General features: G+C 38.5%; 6 non-coding genes across 6 annotated transcripts; all 6 read right to left on the minus strand.

The window, feature by feature from the left end:
- Positions 1-2,356: 2,356 nt before the first annotated feature.
- TRNAS-GCU (transfer RNA serine (anticodon GCU)) lies at positions 2,357-2,438 on the minus strand. Its single transcript has one exon. It is a non-coding gene; the product is annotated as a tRNA-Ser (tRNA).
- A 2,579-nt stretch (positions 2,439-5,017) lies between these two features.
- Positions 5,018-5,099, minus strand: TRNAS-GCU (transfer RNA serine (anticodon GCU)). The gene has a single exon. It is a non-coding gene; the product is annotated as a tRNA-Ser (tRNA).
- Positions 5,100-7,663: 2,564 nt separating this feature from the next.
- Positions 7,664-7,745, minus strand: TRNAS-GCU (transfer RNA serine (anticodon GCU)). Its single transcript has one exon. It is a non-coding gene; the product is annotated as a tRNA-Ser (tRNA).
- Positions 7,746-12,786: 5,041 nt separating this feature from the next.
- On the minus strand, positions 12,787-12,868 carry TRNAS-GCU (transfer RNA serine (anticodon GCU)). The gene has a single exon. It is a non-coding gene; the product is annotated as a tRNA-Ser (tRNA).
- Positions 12,869-15,432: 2,564 nt separating this feature from the next.
- TRNAS-GCU (transfer RNA serine (anticodon GCU)) lies at positions 15,433-15,514 on the minus strand. Its single transcript has one exon. It is a non-coding gene; the product is annotated as a tRNA-Ser (tRNA).
- Positions 15,515-18,078: 2,564 nt separating this feature from the next.
- Positions 18,079-18,160, minus strand: TRNAS-GCU (transfer RNA serine (anticodon GCU)). Its single transcript has one exon. It is a non-coding gene; the product is annotated as a tRNA-Ser (tRNA).
- Between the last annotated feature and the right edge of the window lie 1,846 nt (positions 18,161-20,006).

The following is a 20,006-nucleotide window of genomic DNA, read 5'->3' on the forward strand; positions in this document are numbered from 1 at the left end:
ATTCCAAACGTGTTCTATCCATATGTGATCTACTGTCACACTACCCTCAAATGAGCTAAGATTGCTTTATTTCAGTTGTACGTGGATTTAAAGTGCAATTTCATACAAATATTTTACTGGTATGGTGCTTTCGAGTCTCTAGGTGTCATTCATTGTTGGGGTGCTTACATGTCAACATTAGGCAGCAAATAGCACACAAATAAGGAAAACTGCCTTCCCATTTAATGTGCACTGTTCTGCAAAACGTTTTAAGTAGGAGAAAGTAAAACTTAGTTTATAAAACCGCCTAAACTGGGAGTATTGCCGCCTCAGCTTTGACACTTCAGTTTAAAAACGTACGTGCATCAACAAGAAATATTTTTGCGCTAAATAAATTGCTGTCCGACTGCTCACGTAACGCATAAAACTGAGGCAGTCGTAATTACACCACATTGAAGTTATATCTTGGTGGTTTTCATTGATGATGACTCAGCAGCAAAGATCAGATGACTTTTTATTAGTGAGAGCGCATCACAGCCTTGATAAGTAAACTTTCAAGGAGACACGCCTAGGTCGATGAACCTTTTGGACTACGTTAGGGGACTTCCCAGTACGAGATGTCTTATGGCATCACAAATCAATGGATCAATATCTCAACAACAATCGCAATAACTAATCATCATGCTAATCAATAACCTTTAATGAGAGTCAATAAAGTGAACACACCATGACCTTTCAGTCATGAATAAAAACACCAATTTAGTTAAGTGTTAGGATACTTATTTCCCTATTGGTTACAATCTAAAGTCATTTCTGTTAATCTCATCGGCAATTCATCTCATTAGTAACTCTTCAGATTTGCAATTAGAAATGCAATTAATCAATGCATGGAGAATATTCACTCAGTATTAACACATCATTAATAAGAACCAACTTAGCAAAGTCTCAGTAGTGCATGATTCAAAAAAGCAAGAACTCAGTAATTTGTCTATTTGCGTCAGATTTTAGTGAACACCTTAACTAACCTCAAATTAGCATCAGCATGTTGGGCTTCATGCAAAACAATTTAGCAAACACAAATTTGGAAAACATCTAACTATGGCCTCTATCAAAGAGCAGTTGGTACCGAGAAAGAAAAGGCAAGCCGACAATTACAATTTTCATCAGATAGTTACCCATCCAACGGATCAGCAAACAGCGTCAGTCTTTGTCCTCAGGGCATCAGTTGTTTTCACCATCAGCAAAGATAGGACAGGGCAAAGCCTCTGTATTGCATAGCTGAGGAACAAGAACTCCCCTCATATAGAGGAGATATGAGTATCAGGTAAGGAATAAGTAAAGGGTGGTTTAGAGTATCAGGACGAACAAACGGCAAAGTCTCAAAGGAAATGGCCTAAATGGCTCAGTAGAATGGCAAAGAATGGGTTGGAGTGGAATGTCCAATAAATAGCTGATTTCTGCTCAGGTCATATGTTTAAATCAAAACTGTCTAATTTACTTTTAATTCCTCGTTGGATAATAATGTGTGCATCGTTATCTCTGTCCAATAATTATTCACGCATTTCACTAGAATTTTCCACAAACCATAGTTCACATGTCGTTGATTGGCCCATGTAATTGACGTCTTCATCGGTTGGAATGTCAGGTAAGAAAAGTTACACTTTACGCACCAGTCAGTAGTTCCATTGTTTTCTCCTACTCCAGGCAACCTTGCACCTGTTACGAATTACACTGTTGCATTCAGCAAGAATGTCTCCTTGAGCAAGTCGGGTCCCATGAGAAAGAATTTACTACAGCTACACACATCTCTAGCTTCTGGAAAAGTACAGTTTCGTGTCCTTCAGGAAAACAGCACATTGCACGTTAGAAAAACACAGTTTAATATGAGACCAGGCATGTAGGCCCAGACCCTCGCTAAACTAAGGCCTAGTGCTTAATGTACAAACTCCTAATACATAACTCCAATTTTGATATGTTAATACAAGTTCCAAACATCAGTACATAATTAATTCAGCATTAATAACTTTCTTTAGTCTTCGTATACATTGGTAGCCACTCCCCGTGGGCACATTTTAAACGTGTGCATTATTTCTACATTAACACATTTTCTATGCAGTTTCATTACACAATATATTGCAAACTTCTACGTCCCCCAACTTAACAACCCTCCGCCTGAGGAAAGAATTTGTGATTCATGCACAGAACCCGGCCGGCGCTGTTTACAGTAATGCCTAAGCACAGTGCTCACCTGAGCGGTGTTTCCAAACCGAGGCATTGTACTGTCGGAAATACCATGGGATACGTAATTTAACTTTCACATAAAATAGGGTTAAACCAGACATACCGCATATTAATAAGTAAACAAACAATAATAAATCAACAAGGGTGGGATTTGAACCAACGCATGCAGAGCACAATGGATTAGCAGTCCATCACCTTAACCACTCAGCCACCTTGTCGTGTAAAGGTCAGTTTTCAGGAGGAAAAAATATAGTAGCCGAAATGTGTTCTATGAGGTGATAGTTGTCCACACATAATAAAGAGCATATATTTACAGATTGTTATGGCAACTTGTTGTCTTCAGCTTTGCTCTAAATGACCTTGTTGTCCTTCCCTACTTCAGCTTGAATTTATATGATATATGTAATGGAATCATGAAAATTACACATTCCAAACGTGTTCTATCCATATGTGATCTACTGTCACACTACCCTCAAATGAGCTAAGATTGCTTTATTTCAGTTGTACGTGGATTTAAAGTGCAATTTCATGCAAATATTTTACTGGTATGGTGCTTTCGAGTCTCTAGGTGTCATTCATTGTTGGGGTGCTTACATGTCAACATTAAGCAGCAAATAGTACACAAATAAGGAAAACTGCCTTCCCATTTAATGTGCATTGTTCTGCAAAACGTTTTAAGTAGGAGAAAGTAAAACTTAGTTTATAAAACCGCCTAAACTGGGAGTATTGCCGCTCCAGCTTTGACACTTCAGTTTAAAAACGTACGTGCATCAACAAGAAATATTTTTGCGCTAAATAAATTGCTGTCCGACTGCTCACGTAACGCATAAAACTGAGGCAGTCGTAATTACACCACATTGAAGTAATATCTTGGTGGTTTTCGTTGACGATGACTCAGCAGCAACAGATCAGATGACTTTTTATTAGTGATAGCCCATCACGGCCTTGATAAGTAAACTTACAAGGAGACACGCCTAGGTCGATGAACCTTTTGGACTACGTTCGGGGACTTCCCAGTACGAGATGTCTTATGGCATCACAAATCAATGGATCAATATCTCAACAACAATCGCAATAACTAATCATCATGCTAATCAATAACCTTTAATGAGAGTCAATAAAGTGAACACACCATGACCTTTCAGTCATGAATAAAAACACCAATTTAGTTAAGTGTTAGGATACTTATTTCCCTATTGGTTACAATCTAAAGTCATTTCTGTTAATCTCATCGGCAATTCATCTCATTAGTAACTCTTCAGATTTGCAATTAGAAATGCAATTAATCAATGCATGGAGAATATTCACTCAGTATTAACACATCATTAATAAGAACCAACTTAGCAAAGTCTCAGTAGTGCATGATTCAAAAAAGCAAGAACTCAGTAATTTGTCTATTTGCGTCAGATTTTAGTGAACACCTTAACTAACCTCAAATTAGCATCAGCATGTTGGGCTTCATGCAAAACAATTTAGCAAACACAAATTTGGAAAACATCTAACTATGGCCTCTATCAAAGAGCAGTTGGTACCGAGAAAGAAAAGGCAAGCCGACAATTACAATTTTCATCAGATAGTTACCCATCCAACGGATCAGCAAACAGCGTCAGTCTTTGTCCTCAGGGCATCAGTCGTTTTCACCATCAGCAAAGATAGGACAGGGCAAAGCCTCTGTATTGCATAGCTGAGGAACAAGAACTCCCCTCATATAGAGGAGATATGAGTATCAGGTAAGGAATAAGTAAAGGGTGGTTTAGAGTATCAGGACGAACAAACAGAAAAGTCTCAAAGGAAATGGCCTAAATGGCTCAGTAGAATGGCAAAGAATGGGTTGGAGTGGAATGTCCAATAAATAGCTGATTTCTGCTCAGTTCATATGGTTAAATCAAAACGGTCTAATTTACTCCTAATTCCTCGTTGGATAATAATTTGTGCATCGTTATCTCTGTCCAATAATTATTCACGCATTTCACCAGAATTTTCCACAAACCATAGTTCACATGTCGTTGATTGGCCCATGTTATTGACGTCTTCATCGGTTGGAATGTCAGGTAAGAAAAGTTACACTTTACGCACCAGTCAGTAGTTCCATTGTTTTCTCCTACTCCGGGCAACCTTGCACCTGTTACGAATTACACTGTTGCATTCAGCAAGAATGTCTCCTTGAGCAAGTCGGGTCCCATGAGAAAGAATTTACTACAGCTACACACATCTCTAGCTTCTGGAAAAGTACAGTTTCGTGTCCTTCAGGAAAACAGCACATTGCACGTTAGAAAAACACAGTTTAATATGAGACCAGGCATGTAGGCCCAGACCCTCGCTAAACTAAGGCCTAGTGCTTAATGTACAAACTCCTAATACATAACTCCTAATACATAACTCCAATTTTGATATGTTAATACAAGTTCAAAACATCAGTACATAATTAATTCAGCATTAATAACTTTCATTATTCTTCGTATACATTGGTAGCCACTCCCCGTGGGCACATTTCAAACGCGTGCATTATTTCTACATTAACACATTTTCTATGCAGTTTCATTACACAATATATTGCAAACTTCTACGTCCCCCAACTTAACAACCCTCCGCCTGAGGAAAGAATTTGTGATTCATGCACAGAACCCGGCCGGCGCTGTTTACAGTAATGCCTAAGCACAGTGCTCACCTGAGCGGTGTTTCCAAACCGAGGCATTGTACTGTCGGAAATACCATGAGATACGTAATTTAACTTTCACATAAAATTGGTTTAAACCAGACATACCCCATATTAAAAAGTAAACACACCATAATAAACCGACAAGGGTGGGATTCGAACCAACGCATGCAGAGCACAATGGATTAGCAGTCCATCGTCTTAACCACTCGGCCACCTTGTCATGTAAAGGTCAGTTTTCAGGAGGAAAAAATATAGTAGCCGAAATGTGTTCTATGAGGTGATAGTTGTCCACACATAATAAAGAGCATATATTTACAGACTGTTATGGCAACTTGTTGTCTTCAGCTTTGCTCTAAATGACCTTGTTGTCCTTCCCTACTTCAGCTTGAATTTATATGATATATGTAATGGAATCATGAAAATTACACATTCCAAACGTGTTCTATCCATATGTGATCTACTGTCACTCTACCCTCAAATGAGCTAAGATTGCTTTATTTCAGTTGTACGTGGATTTAAAGTGCAATTTCATACAAATATTTTACTGGTATGGTGATTTCGAGTCTCTAGGTGTCATTCATTGTTGGGGTGCTTACATGTCAACATTAGGCAGCAAATAGTACACAAATAAGGAAAACTGCCTTCCCATTTAATGTGCATTGTTCTGCAAAACGTTTTAAGTAGGAGAAAGTAAAACTTAGTTTATAAAACCGCCTAAACTGGGAGTATTGCCGCCTCAGCTTTGACACTTCAGTTTAAAAACGTACGTGCATCAACAAGAAATATTTTTGCGCTAAATAAATTGCTGTCCGACTGCTCACGTAACGCATAAAACTGAGGCAGTCGTAATTACACCACATTGAAGTTATATCTTGGTGGTTTTCATTGATGATGACTCAGCAGCAAAGATCAGATGACTTTTTATTAGTGAGAGCGCATCACAGCCTTGATAAGTAAACTTACAAGGCGACACGCCTAGGTCGATGAACCTTTTGGACTACGTTCGGGGACTTCCCAGTACGAGATGTCTTTTGGCATCACAAATCAATGGATCAATATCTCAACAACAATCGCAATAACTAATCATCATGCTAATCAATAACCTTTAATGAGAGTCAATAAAGTGAACACACCATGACCTTTCAGTCATGAATAAAAACACCAATTTAGTTAAGTGTTAGGATACTTATTTCCCTATTGGTTACAATCTAAAGTCATTTCTGTTAATCTCATCGGCAATTCATCTCATTAGTAACTCTTCAGATTTGCAATTAGAAATGCAATTAATCAATGCATGGAGAATATTCACTCAGTATTAACACATCATTAATAAGAACCAACTTAGCAAAGTCTCAGTAGTGCATGATTCAAAAAAGCAAGAACTCAGTAATTTGTCTATTTGCGTCAGATTTTAGTGAACACCTTAACTAACCTCAAATTAGCATCAGCATGTTGGGCTTCATGCAAAACAATTTAGCAAACACAAATTTGGAAAACATCTAACTATGGCCTCTATCAAAGAGCAGTTGGTACCGAGAACGAAAAGGCAAGCCGACAATTACAATTTTCATCAGATAGTTACCCATCCAACGGATCAGCAAACAGCGTCAGTCTTTGTCCTCAGGGCATCAGTCGTTTTCACCATCAGCAAAGATAGGACAGGGCAAAGCCTCTGTATTGCATAGCTGAGGAACAAGAACTCCCCTCATATAGAGGAGATATGAGTATCAGGTAAGGAATAAGTAAAGGGAGGTTTAGAGTATCAGGACGAACAAACGGCAAAGTCTCAAAGGAAATGGCCTAAATGGCTCAGTAGAATGGCAAAGAATGGGTTGGAGTGGAATGTCCAATAAATAGCTGATTTCTGCTCAGTTCATATGGTTAAATCAAAACGGTCTAATTTACTCCTAATTCCTCGTTGGATAATAATTTGTGCATCGTTATCTCTGTCCAATAATTATTCACGCATTTCAGCAGAATTTTCCACAAACCATAGTTCACATGTCGTTGATTGGCCCATGTTATTGACGTCTTCATCGGTTGGAATGTCAGGTAAGAAAAGTTACACTTTACGCACCAGTCAGTAGTTCCATTGTTTTCTCCTACTCCAGGCAACCTTGCACCTGTTACGAATTACACTGTTGCATTCAGCAAGAATGTCTCCTTGAGCAAGTCGGGTCCCATGAGAAAGAATATACTACAGCTACACACATCTCTAGCTTCTGGAATAGTACAGTTTCGTGTCCTTCAGGAAAACAGCACATTGCACGTTAGAAAAACACAGTTTAATATGAGACCAGGCATGTAGGCCCAGACCCTCGCTAAACTAAGGCCTAGTGCTTAATGTACAAACTCCTAATACAAAACTCCAATTTTGATATGTTAATACAAGTTCAAAACATCAGTACATAATTAATTCAGCATTAATAACTTTCATTATTCTTCGTATACATTGGTAGCCACTCCCCGTGGGCACATTTCAAACGCGTGCATTATTTCTACATTAACACATTTTCTATGCAGTTTCATTACACAATATATTGCAAACTTCTACGTCCCCCAACTTAACAACCCTCCGCCTGAGGAAAGAATTTGTGATTCATGCACAGAACCCGGCCGGCGCTGTTTACAGTAATGCCTAAGCACAGTGCTCACCTGAGCGGTGTTTCCAAACCAAGGCATTGTACTGTCGGAAATACCATGAGATACGTAATTTAACTTTCACATAAAATTGGTTTAAACCAGACATACCCCATATTAAAAAGTAAACACACCATAATAAACCGACAAGGGTGGGATTCGAACCCACGCATGCAGAGCACAATGGATTAGCAGTCCATCGCCTTAACCACTCGGCCACCTTGTCATGTAAAGGTCAGTTTTCAGGAGGAAAAAATATAGTAGCCGAAATGTGTTCTATGAGGTGATAGTTGTCCACACATAATAAAGAGCATATATTTACAGACTGTTATGGCAACTTGTTGTCTTCAGCTTTGCTCTAAATGACCTTGTTGTCCTTCCCTACTTCAGCTTGAATTTATATGATATATGTAATGGAATCATGAAAATTACACATTCCAAACGTGTTCTATCCATATGTGATCTACTGTCACTCTACCCTCAAATGAGCTAAGATTGCTTTATTTCAGTTGTACGTGGATTTAAAGTGCAATTTCATACAAATATTTTACTGGTATGGTGATTTCGAGTCTCTAGGTGTCATTCATTGTTGGGGTGCTTACATGTCAACATTAGGCAGCAAATAGTACACAAATAAGGAAAACTGCCTTCCCATTTAATGTGCATTGTTCTGCAAAACGTTTTAAGTAGGAGAAAGTAAAACTTAGTTTATAAAACCGCCTAAACTGGGAGTATTGCCGCCTCAGCTTTGACACTTCAGTTTAAAAACGTACGTGCATCAACAATAAATATTTTTGCGCTAAATAAATTGCTGTCCGACTGCTCACGTAACGCATAAAACTGAGGCAGTCGTAATTACACCACATTGAAGTTATATCTTGGTGGTTTTCATTGATGATGACTCAGCAGCAAAGATCAGGTGACTTTTTATTAGTGAGAGCGCATCACAGCCTTGATAAGTAAACTTACAAGGAGACACGCCTAGGTCGATGAACCTTTTGGACTACGTTCGGGGACTTCCCAGTACGAGATGTCTTTTGGCATCACAAATCAATGGATCAATATCTCAACAACAATCGCAATAACTAATCATCATGCTAATTAATAACCTTTAATGAGAGTCAATAAAGTGAACACACCATGACCTTTCAGTCATGAATAAAAACACCAATTTAGTTAAGTGTTAGGATACTTATTTCCCTATTGGTTACAATCTAAAGTCATTTCTGTTAATCTCATCGGCAATTCATCTCAATAGTAACTCTTCAGATTTGCAATTAGAAATGCAATTAATCAATGCATGGAGAATATTCACTCAGTATTAACACATCATTAATAAGAACCAACTTAGCAAAGTCTCAGTAGTGCATGATTCAAAAAAGCAAGAACTCAGTAATTTGTCTATTTGCGTCAGATTTTAGTGAACACCTTAACTAACCTCAAATTAGCATCAGCATGTTGGGCTTCATGCAAAACAATTTAGCAAACACAAATTTGGAAAACATCTAACTATGGCCTCTATCAAAGAGCAGTTGGTACCGAGAACGAAAAGGCAAGCCGACAATTACAATTTTCATCAGATAGTTACCCATCTAACGGATCAGCAAACAGCGTCAGTCTTTGTCCTCAGGGCATCAGTCGTTTTCACCATCAGCAAAGATAGGACAGGGCAAAGCCTCTGTATTGCATAGCTGAGGAACAAGAACTCCCCTCATATAGAGGAGATATGAGTATCAGGTAAGGAATAAGTAAAGGGTGGTTTAGAGTATCAGGACGAACAAACGGCAAAGTCTCAAAGGAAATGGCCTAAATGGCTCAGTAGAATGGCAAAGAATGGGTTGGAGTGGAATGTCCAATAAATAGCTGATTTCTGCTCAGTTCATATGGTTAAATCAAAACGGTCTAATTTACTCCTAATTCCTCGTTGGATAATAATTTGTGCATCGTTATCTCTGTCCAATAATTATTCACGCATTTCAGCAGAATTTTCCACAAACCATAGTTCACATGTCGTTGATTGGCCCATGTTATTGACGTCTTCATCGGTTGGAATGTCAGGTAAGAAAAGTTACACTTTACGCACCAGTCAGTAGTTCCATTGTTTTCTCCTACTCCAGGCAACCTTGCACCTGTTACGAATTACACTGTTGCATTCAGCAAGAATGTCTCCTTGAGCAAGTCGGGTCCCATGAGAAAGAATATACTACAGCTACACACATCTCTAGCTTCTGGAATAGTACAGTTTCGTGTCCTTCAGGAAAACAGCACATTGCACGTTAGAAAAACACAGTTTAATATGAGACCAGGCATGTAGGCCCAGACCCTCGCTAAACTAAGGCCTAGTGCTTAATGTACAAACTCCTAATACAAAACTCCAATTTTGATATGTTAATACAAGTTCAAAACATCAGTACATAATTAATTCAGCATTAATAACTTTCATTATTCTTCGTATACATTGGTAGCCACTCCCCGTGGGCACATTTCAAACGCGTGCATTATTTCTACATTAACACATTTTCTATGCAGTTTCATTACACAATATATTGCAAACTTCTACGTCCCCCAACTTAACAACCCTCCGCCTGAGGAAAGAATTTGTGATTCATGCACAGAACCCGGCCGGCGCTGTTTACAGTAATGCCTAAGCACAGTGCTCACCTGAGCGGTGTTTCCAAACCAAGGCATTGTACTGTCGGAAATACCATGAGATACGTAATTTAACTTTCACATAAAATTGGTTTAAACCAGACATACCCCATATTAAAAAGTAAACACACCATAATAAACCGACAAGGGTGGGATTTTGGCAACTTGTTGTCTTCAGCTTTGCTCTAAATGACCTTGTTGTCCTTCCCTACTTCAGCTTGAATTTATATGATATATGTAATGGAATCATGAAAATTACACATTCCAAACGTGTTCTATCCATATGTGATCTACTGTCACACTACCCTCAAATGAGCTAAGATTGCTTTATTTCAGTTGTACGTGGATTTAAAGTGCAATTTCATACAAATATTTTACTGGTATGGTGCTTTCGAGTCTCCAGGTGTCATTCATTGTTGGGTTGCTTACATGTCAACATTAGGCAGCAAATAGTACACAAATAAGGAAAACTGCCTTCCCATTTAATGTGCATTGTTCTGCAAAACGTTTTAAGTAGGAGAAAGTAAAACTTAGTTTATAAAACCGCCTAAACTGGGAGTATTGCCGCTACAGCTTTGACACTTCAGTTTAAAAACGTACATGCATCAACAAGAAATATTTTTGCGCTAAATAAATTGCTGTCCGACTGCTCACGTAACGCATAAAACTGAGGCAGTCGTAATTACACCACATTGAAGTAATATCTTGGTGGTTTTCGTTGACGATGACTCAGCAGCAACAGATCAGATGACTTTTTATTAGTGATAGCGCATCACGGCCTTGATAAGAAAACTTACAAGGAGACACGCCTAGGTCGATGAACCTTTTGGACTACGTTCGGGGACTTCCCAGTACGAGATGTCTTTTGGCATCACAAATCAATGGATCAATATCTCAACAACAATCGCAATAACTAATCATCATGCTAATCAATAACCTTTAATGAGAGTCAATAAAGTGAACACACCATGACCTTTCAGTCATGAATAAAAACACCAATTTAGTTAAGTGTTAGGATACTTATTTCCCTATTGGTTACAATCTAAAGTCATTTCTGTTAATCTCATCGGCAATTCATCTCATTAGTAACTCTTCAGATTTGCAATTAGAAATGCAATTAATCAATGCATGGAGAATATTCACTCAGTATTAACACATCATTAATAAGAACCAACTTAGCAAAGTCTCAGTAGTGCATGATTCAAAAAAGCAAGAACTCAGTAATTTGTCTATTTGCGTCAGATTTTAGTGAACACCTTAACTAACCTCAAAATAGAATCAGCATGTTGGGCTTCATGCAAAACAATTTAGCAAACAACAAATTTGGAAAACATCTAACTATGGCCTCTATCAAAGAGCAGTTGGTACCGAGAAAGAAAAGGCAAGCCGACAATTACAATTTTCATCAGATAGTTAACCATCCAACGGATCAGCAAACAGCGTCAGTCTTTGTCCTCAGGGCATCAGTCGTTTTCACCATCAGCAAAGATAGGACAGGGCAAAGCCTCTGTATTGCATAGCTGAGGAACAAGAACTCCCCTCATATAGAGGAGATATGAGTATCAGGTAAGGAATAAGTAAAGGGTGGTTTAGAGTATCAGGACGAACAAACGGCAAAGTCTCAAAGGAAATGGCCTAAATGGCTCAGTAGAATGGCAAAGAATGGGTTGGAGTGGAATGTCCAATAAATAGCTGATTTCTGCTCAGTTCATATGGTTAAATCAAAACGGTCTAATTTACTCCTAATTCCTCGTTGGATAATAATTTGTGCATCGTTATCTCTGTCCAATAATTATTCACGCATTTCACCAGAATTTTCCACAAACCATAGTTCACATGTCGTTGATTGGCCCATGTTATTGACGTCTTCATCGGTTGGAATGTCAGGTAAGAAAAGTTACACTTTACGCACCAGTCAGTAGTTCCATTGTTTTCTCCTACTCCAGGCAACCTTGCACCTGTTACGAATTACACTGTTGCATTCAGCAAGAATGTCTCCTTGAGCAAGTCGGGTCCCATGAGAAAGAATTTACTACAGCTACACACATCTCTAGCTTCTGGAAAAGTACAGTTTGTGTCCTTCAGGAAAACAGCACATTGCACGTTAGAAAAACACAGTTTAATATGAGACCAGGCATGTAGGCCCAGACCCTCGCTAAACTAGGGCCAAGTGCTTAATGTACAAACTCCTAATACATAACTCCAATTTTGATATGTTAATACAAGTTCAAAACATCAGTACATAATTAATTCAGCATTAATAACTTTCATTATTCTTCGTATACATTGGTAGCCACTCCCCGTGGGCGCATTTCAAACGCGTGCATTATTTCTACATTAACACATTTTCTATGCAGTTTCATTACACAATATATTGCAAACTTCTACGTCCCCCAAATTAACAACCCTCCGCCTGAGGAAAGAATTTGTGATTCATGCACAGAACCCGGCCGGCGATGTTTACAGTAATGCCTAAGCACAGTGCTCACCTGAGCGGTGTTTCCAAACCGAGGCATTATACTGTCGGAAATACCATGGGATACGTAATTTAACTTTCACATAAAATAGGGTTAAACCAGACATACCGCGTATTAAAAAGTAAACACACAATAATAAACCGACAAGAGTGGGATTCGAACCCACGCATGCAGAGCACAATGGATTAGCAGTCCATCGCCTTAACCACTCGGCCACCTTGTCGTGTAGAAGTCAGTTTTCAGGAGGAAAAAATATAGTAGCCGAAATGTGTTCTATGAGGTGATAGTTGTCCACACATAATAAAGAGCATATATTTACAGATTGTTATGGCAACTTGTTGTCTTCAGCTTTGCTCTAAATGACCTTGTTGTCCTTCCCTACTTCAGCTTGAATTTATATGATATATGTAATGGAATCATGAAAATTACACATTCCAAACGTGTTCTATCCATAGGTGATCTACTGTCACACTACCCTCAAATGAGCTAAGATTGCTTTATTTCAGTTGTACGTGGATTTAAAGTGCAATTTCATACAAATATTTTACTGGTATGGTGCTTTCGAGTCTCTAGGTGTCATTCATTGTTGGGGTGCTTACATGTCAACATTAGGCAGCAAATAGTACACAAATAAGGAAAACTGCCTTCCCATTTAATGTGCACTGTTCTGCAAAACGTTTTAAGTAGGAGAAAGTAAAACTTAGTTTATAAAACCACCTAAACTGGGAGTATTGCCGCTACAGCTTTGACACTTCAGTTTAAAAACGTACGTGCATCAACAAGAAATATTTTTGCGCTAAATAAATTGCTGTCCGACTGCTCACGTAACGCATAAAACTGAGGCAGTCGTAATTACACCACATTGAAGTTATATCTTGGTGGTTTTCATTGATGATGACTCAGCAGCAAAGATCAGATGACTTTTTATTAGTGAGAGCGCATCACGGCCTTGATAAGTAAACTTACAAGGAGACACGCCTAGGTCGATGAACCTTTTGGACTACGTTCGGGGACTTCCCAGTACGAGATGTCTTTTGGCATCACAAATCAATGGATCAATATCTCAACAACAATCGCAATAACTAATCATCATGCTAATCAATAACCTTTAATGAGAGTCAATAAAGTGAACACACCATGACCTTTCAGTCATGAATAAAAACACCAATTTAGTTAAGTGTTAGGATACTTATTTCCCTATTGGTTACAATCTAAAGTCATTTCTGTTAATCTCATCGGCAATTCATCTCATTAGTAACTCTTCAGATTTGCAATTAGAAATGCAATTAATCAATGCATGGAGAATATTCACTCAGTATTAACACATCATTAATAAGAACCAACTTAGCAAAGTCTCAGTAGTGCATGATTCAAAAAAGCAAGAACTCAGTAATTTGTCTATTTGCGTCAGATTTTAGTGAACACCTTAACTAACCTCAAATTAGCATCAGCATGTTGGGCTTCATGCAAAACAATTTAGCAAACACAAATTTGGAAAACATCTAACTATGGCCTCTATCAAAGAGCAGTTGGTACCGAGAAAGAAAAGGCAAGCCGACAATTACAATTTTCATCAGATAGTTACCCATCCAACGGATCAGCAAACAGCGTCAGTCTTTGTCCTCAGGGCATCAGTCGTTTTCACCATCAGCAAAGATAGGACAGGGCAAAGCCTCTGTATTGCATAGCTGAGGAACAAGAACTCCCCTCATATAGAGGAGATATGAGTATCAGGTAAGAAATAAGTAAAGGGTGGTTTAGAGTATCAGGACGAAAAAACGGCAAAGTCTCAAAGGAAATGGCCTAAATGGCTCAGTAGAATGGCAAAGAATGGGTTGGAGTGGAATGTCCAATAAATAGCTGATTTCTGCTCAGTTCATATGGTTAAATCAAAACGGTCTAATTTACTCCTAATTCCTCGTTGGATAATAATTTGTGCATCGTTATCTCTGTCCAATAATTATTCACGCATTTCACCAGAATTTTCCACAAACCATAGTTCACATGTCGTTGATTGGCCCATGTTATTGACGTCTTCATCGGTTGGAATGTCAGGTAAGAAAAGTTACACTTTACGCACCAGTCAGTAGTTCCATTGTTTTCTCCTACTCCAGGCAACCTTGCACCTGTTACGAATTACACTGTTGCATTCAGCAAGAATGTCTCCTTGAGCAAGTCGGGTCCCATGAGAAAGAATATACTACAGCTACACACATCTCTAGCTTCTGGAAAAGTACAGTTTCGTGTCCTTCAGGAAAACAGCATATTGCACGTTAGAAAAACACAGTTTAATATGAGACCAGGCATGTAGGCCCAGACCCTCGCTAAACTAAGGCCTAGTGCTTAATGTACAAACTCCTAATACATAACTCCAATTTTGATATGTTAATACAAGTTCAAAACATCAGAACATAATTAATTCAGCATTAATAACTTTCATTATTCTTCGTATACATTGGTAGCCACTCCCCGTGGGCACATTTCAAACGTGTGCATTATTTCTACATTAACACATTTTCTATGCAGTTTCATTACACAATATATTGCAAACTTCTACGTCCCCCAACTTAACAACCCTCCGCCTGAGGAAAGAATTTGTGATTCATGCACAGAACCCGGCCAGCGCTGTTTACAGTAATGCCTAAGCACAGTGCTCACCTGAGTGGTGTTTCCAAACCGAGGCATTGTACTGTCGGAAATACCATGGGATACGTAATTTAACTTTCACATAAAATTGGTTTAAACCAGACATACCGCATATTAAAAAGTAAACACACAATAATAAACCGACAAGGGTGGGATTTGAACCCACGCATGCAGAGCACAATGGATTAGCAGTCCATCGCCTTAACCACTCGGCCACCTTGTCGTGTAAAGGTCAGTTTTCAGGAGGAAAAAATATAGTAGCCGAAATGTGTTCTATGAGGTGATAGTTGTCCACACATAATAAAGAGCATATATTTACAGACTGTTATGGCAACTTGTTGTCTTCAGCTTTGCTCTAAATGACCTTGTTGTCCTTCCCTACTTCAGCTTGAATTTATATGATATATGTAATGGAATCATGAAAATTACACATTCCAAACGTGTTCTATCCATATGTGATCTACTGTCACACTACCCTCAAATGAGCTCAGATTGCTTTATTTCAGTTGTACGTGGATTTAAAGTGCAATTTCATACAAATATTTTACTGGTATGGTGCTTTCGAGTCTCTAGGTGTCATTCATTGTTGGGGTGCTTACATGTCAACATTAGGCAGCAAACAGTACACAAATAAGGAAAACTGCCTTCCCATTTAATGTGCATTGTTCTGCAAAACGTTTTAAGTAGGAGAAAGTAAAACTTAGTTTATAAAACCGCCTAAACTGGGAGTATTGCCGCTACAGCTTTGACACTTCAGTTTAAAAACGTACGTGCATCAACAAGAAATATTTTTGCGCTAAATAAATTGCTGTCCGACTGCTCACGTAACGCATAAAACTGAGGCAGTCGTAATTACACCACATTGAAGTAATATCTTGGTGGTTTTCGTTGACGATGACTCAGCAGCAACATATCAGATGACTTTTTATTAGTGATAGCGCATCACGGCCTTGATAAGTAAACTTACAAGGAGACACGCCTAGGTCGATGAACCTTTTGGACTACGTTCGGGGACTTCCCAGTACGAGATGTCTTTTGGCATCACAAATCAATGGATCAATATCTCAACAACAATCGCAATAACTAATCATCATGCTAATCAATAACCTTTAATGAGAGTCAATAAAGTGAACACACCATGACCTTTCAGTCATGAATAAAAACACCAATTTAGTTAAGTGTTAGGATACTTATTTCCCTATTGGTTACAATCTAAAGTCATTTCTGTTAATCTCATCGGCAATTCATCTCATTAGTAACTCTTCAGATTTGCAATTAGAAATGCAATTAATCAATGCATGGAGAATATTCACTCAGTATTAACACATCATTAATAAGAACCAACTTAGCAAAGTCTCAGTAGTGCATGATTCAAAAAAGCAAGAACTCAGTAATTTGTCTATTTGCGTCAGATTTTAGTGAACACCTTAACTAACCTCAAAATAGAATCAGCATGTTGGGCTTCATGCAAAACAATTTAGCAAACACAAATTTGGAAAACATCTAACTATGGCCTCTATCAAAGAGCAGTTGGTACCGAGAAAGAAAAGGCAAGCCGACAATTACAATTTTCATCAGATAGTTAACCATCCAACGGATCAGCAAACAGCGTCAGTCTTTGTCCTCAGGGCATCAGTCGTTTTCACCATCAGCAAAGATAGGACAGGGCAAAGCCTCTGTATTGCATAGCTGAGGAACAAGAACTCCCCTCATATAGAGGAGATATGAGTATCAGGTAAGGAATAAGTAAAGGGTGGTTTAGAGTATCAGGACGAACAAACGGCAAAGTCTCAAAGGAAATGGCCTAAATGGCTCAGTAGAATGGCAAAGAATGGGTTGGAGTGGAATGTCCAATAAATAGCTGATTTCTGCTCAGTTCATATGGTTAAATCAAAACGGTCTAATTTACTCCTAATTCCTCGTTGGATAATAATTTGTGCATCGTTATCTCTGTCCAATAATTATTCACGCATTTCACCAGAATTTTCCACAAACCATAGTTCACATGTCGTTGATTGGCCCATGTTATTGACGTCTTCATCGGTTGGAATGTCAGGTAAGAAAAGTTACACTTTACGCACCAGTCAGTAGTTCCATTGTTTTCTCCTACTCCAGGCAACCTTGCACCTGTTACGAATTACACTGTTGCATTCAGCAAGAATGTCTCCTTGAGCAAGTCGGGTCCCATGAGAAAGAATTTACTACAGCTACACACATCTCTAGCTTCTGGAAAAGTACAGTTTGTGTCCTTCAGGAAAACAGCACATTGCACGTTAGAAAAACACAGTTTAATATGAGACCAGGCATGTAGGCCCAGACCCTCGCTAAACTAGGGCCAAGTGCTTAATGTACAAACTCCTAATACATAACTCCAATTTTGATATGTTAATACAAGTTCAAAACATCAGTACATAATTAATTCAGCATTAATAACTTTCATTATTCTTCGTATACATTGGTAGCCACTCCCCGTGGGCGCATTTCAAACGCGTGCATTATTTCTACATTAACACATTTTCTATGCAGTTTCATTACACAATATATTGCAAACTTCTACGTCCCCCAAATTAACAACCCTCCGCCTGAGGAAAGAATTTTTGATTCATGCACAGAACCCGGCCGGCGATGTTTACAGTAATGCCTAAGCACAGTGCTCACCTGAGCGGTGTTTCCAAACCGAGGCATTATACTGTCGGAAATACCATGGGATACGTAATTTAACTTTCACATAAAATAGGGTTAAACCAGACATACCGCGTATTAAAAAGTAAACACACAATAATAAACCGACAAGAGTGGGATTCGAACCCACGCATGCAGAGCACAATGGATTAGCAGTCCATCGCCTTAACCACTCGGCCACCTTGTCGTGTAGAAGTCAGTTTTCAGGAGGAAAAAATATAGTAGCCGAAATGTGTTCTATGAGGTGATAGTTGTCCACACATACTAAAGAGCATATATTTACAGATTGTTATGGCAACTTGTTGTCTTCAGCTTTGCTCTAAATGACCTTGTTGTCCTTCCCTACTTCAGCTTGAATTTATATGATATATGTAATGGAATCATGAAAATTACACATTCCAAACGTGTTCTATCCATATGTGATCTACTGTCACACTACCCTCAAATGAGCTAAGATTGCTTTATTTCAGTTGTACGTGGATTTAAAGTGCAATTTCATACAAATATTTTACTGGTATGGTGCTTTCGAGTCTCTAGGTGTCATTCATTGTTGGGGTGCTTACATGTCAACATTAGGCAGCAAATAGTACACAAATAAGGAAAACTGCCTTCCCATTTAATGTGCACTGTTCTGCAAAACGTTTTAAGTAGGAGAAAGTAAAACTTAGTTTATAAAACCACCTAAACTGGGAGTATTGCCGCTACAGCTTTGACACTTCAGTTTAAAAACGTACGTGCATCAACAAGAAATATTTTTGCGCTAAATAAATTGCTGTCCGACTGCTCACGTAACGCATAAAACTGAGGCAGTCGTAATTACACCACATTGAAGTTATATCTTGGTGGTTTTCATTGATGATGACTCAGCAGCAAAGATCAGATGACTTTTTATTAGTGAGAGCGCATCACGGCCTTGATAAGTAAACTTACAAGGAGACACGCCTAGGTCGATGAACCTTTTGGACTACGTTCGGGGACTTCCCAGTACGAGATGTCTTTTGGCATCACAAATCAATGGATCAATATCTCAACAACAATCGCAATAACTAATCATCATGCTAATCAATAACCTTTAATGAGAGTCAATAAAGTGAACACACCATGACCTTTCAGTCATGAATAAAAACACCAATTTAGTTAAGTGTTAGGATACTTATTTCCCTATTGGTTACAATCTAAAGTCATTTCTGTTAATCTCATCGGCAATTCATCTCATTAGTAACTCTTCAGATTTGCAATTAGAAATGCAATTAATCAATGCATGGAGAATATTCACTCAGTATTAACACATCATTAATAAGAACCAACTTAGCAAAGTCTCAGTAGTGCATGATTCAAAAAAGCAAGAACTCAGTAATTTGTCTATTTGCGTCAGATTTTAGTGAACACCTTAACTAACCTCAAATTAGCATCAGCATGTTGGGCTTCATGCAAAACAATTTAGCAAACACAAATTTGGAAAACATCTAACTATGGCCTCTATCAAAGAGCAGTTGGTACCGAGAAAGAAAAGGCAAGCCGACAATTACAATTTTCATCAGATAGTTACCCATCCAACGGATCAGCAAACAGCGTCAGTCTTTGTCCTCAGGGCATCAGTCGTTTTCACCATCAGCAAAGATAGGACAGGGCAAAGCCTCTGTATTGCATAGCTGAGGAACAAGAACTCCCCTCATATAGAGGAGATATGAGTATCAGGTAAGGAATAAGTAAAGGGTGGTTTAGAGTATCAGGACGAACAAACGGCAAAGTCTCAAAGGAAATGGCCTAAATGGCTCAGTAGAATGGCAAAGAATGGGTTGGAGTGGAATGTCCAATAAATAGCTGATTTCTGCTCAGTTCATATGGTTAAATCAAAACGGTCTAATTTACTCCTAATTCCTCGTTGGATAATAATTTGTGCATCGTTATCTCTGTCCAATAATTATTCACGCATTTCACCAGAATTTTCCACAAACCATAGTTCACATGTCGTTGATTGGCCCATGTTATTGACGTCTTCATCGGTTGGAATGTCAGGTAAGAAAAGTTAC

This window comes from Pleurodeles waltl, chromosome 12 (genome assembly GCF_031143425.1).
Source record: "Pleurodeles waltl isolate 20211129_DDA chromosome 12, aPleWal1.hap1.20221129, whole genome shotgun sequence".
In the NCBI taxonomy this organism is placed as follows: domain Eukaryota; kingdom Metazoa; phylum Chordata; class Amphibia; order Caudata; family Salamandridae; genus Pleurodeles; species Pleurodeles waltl.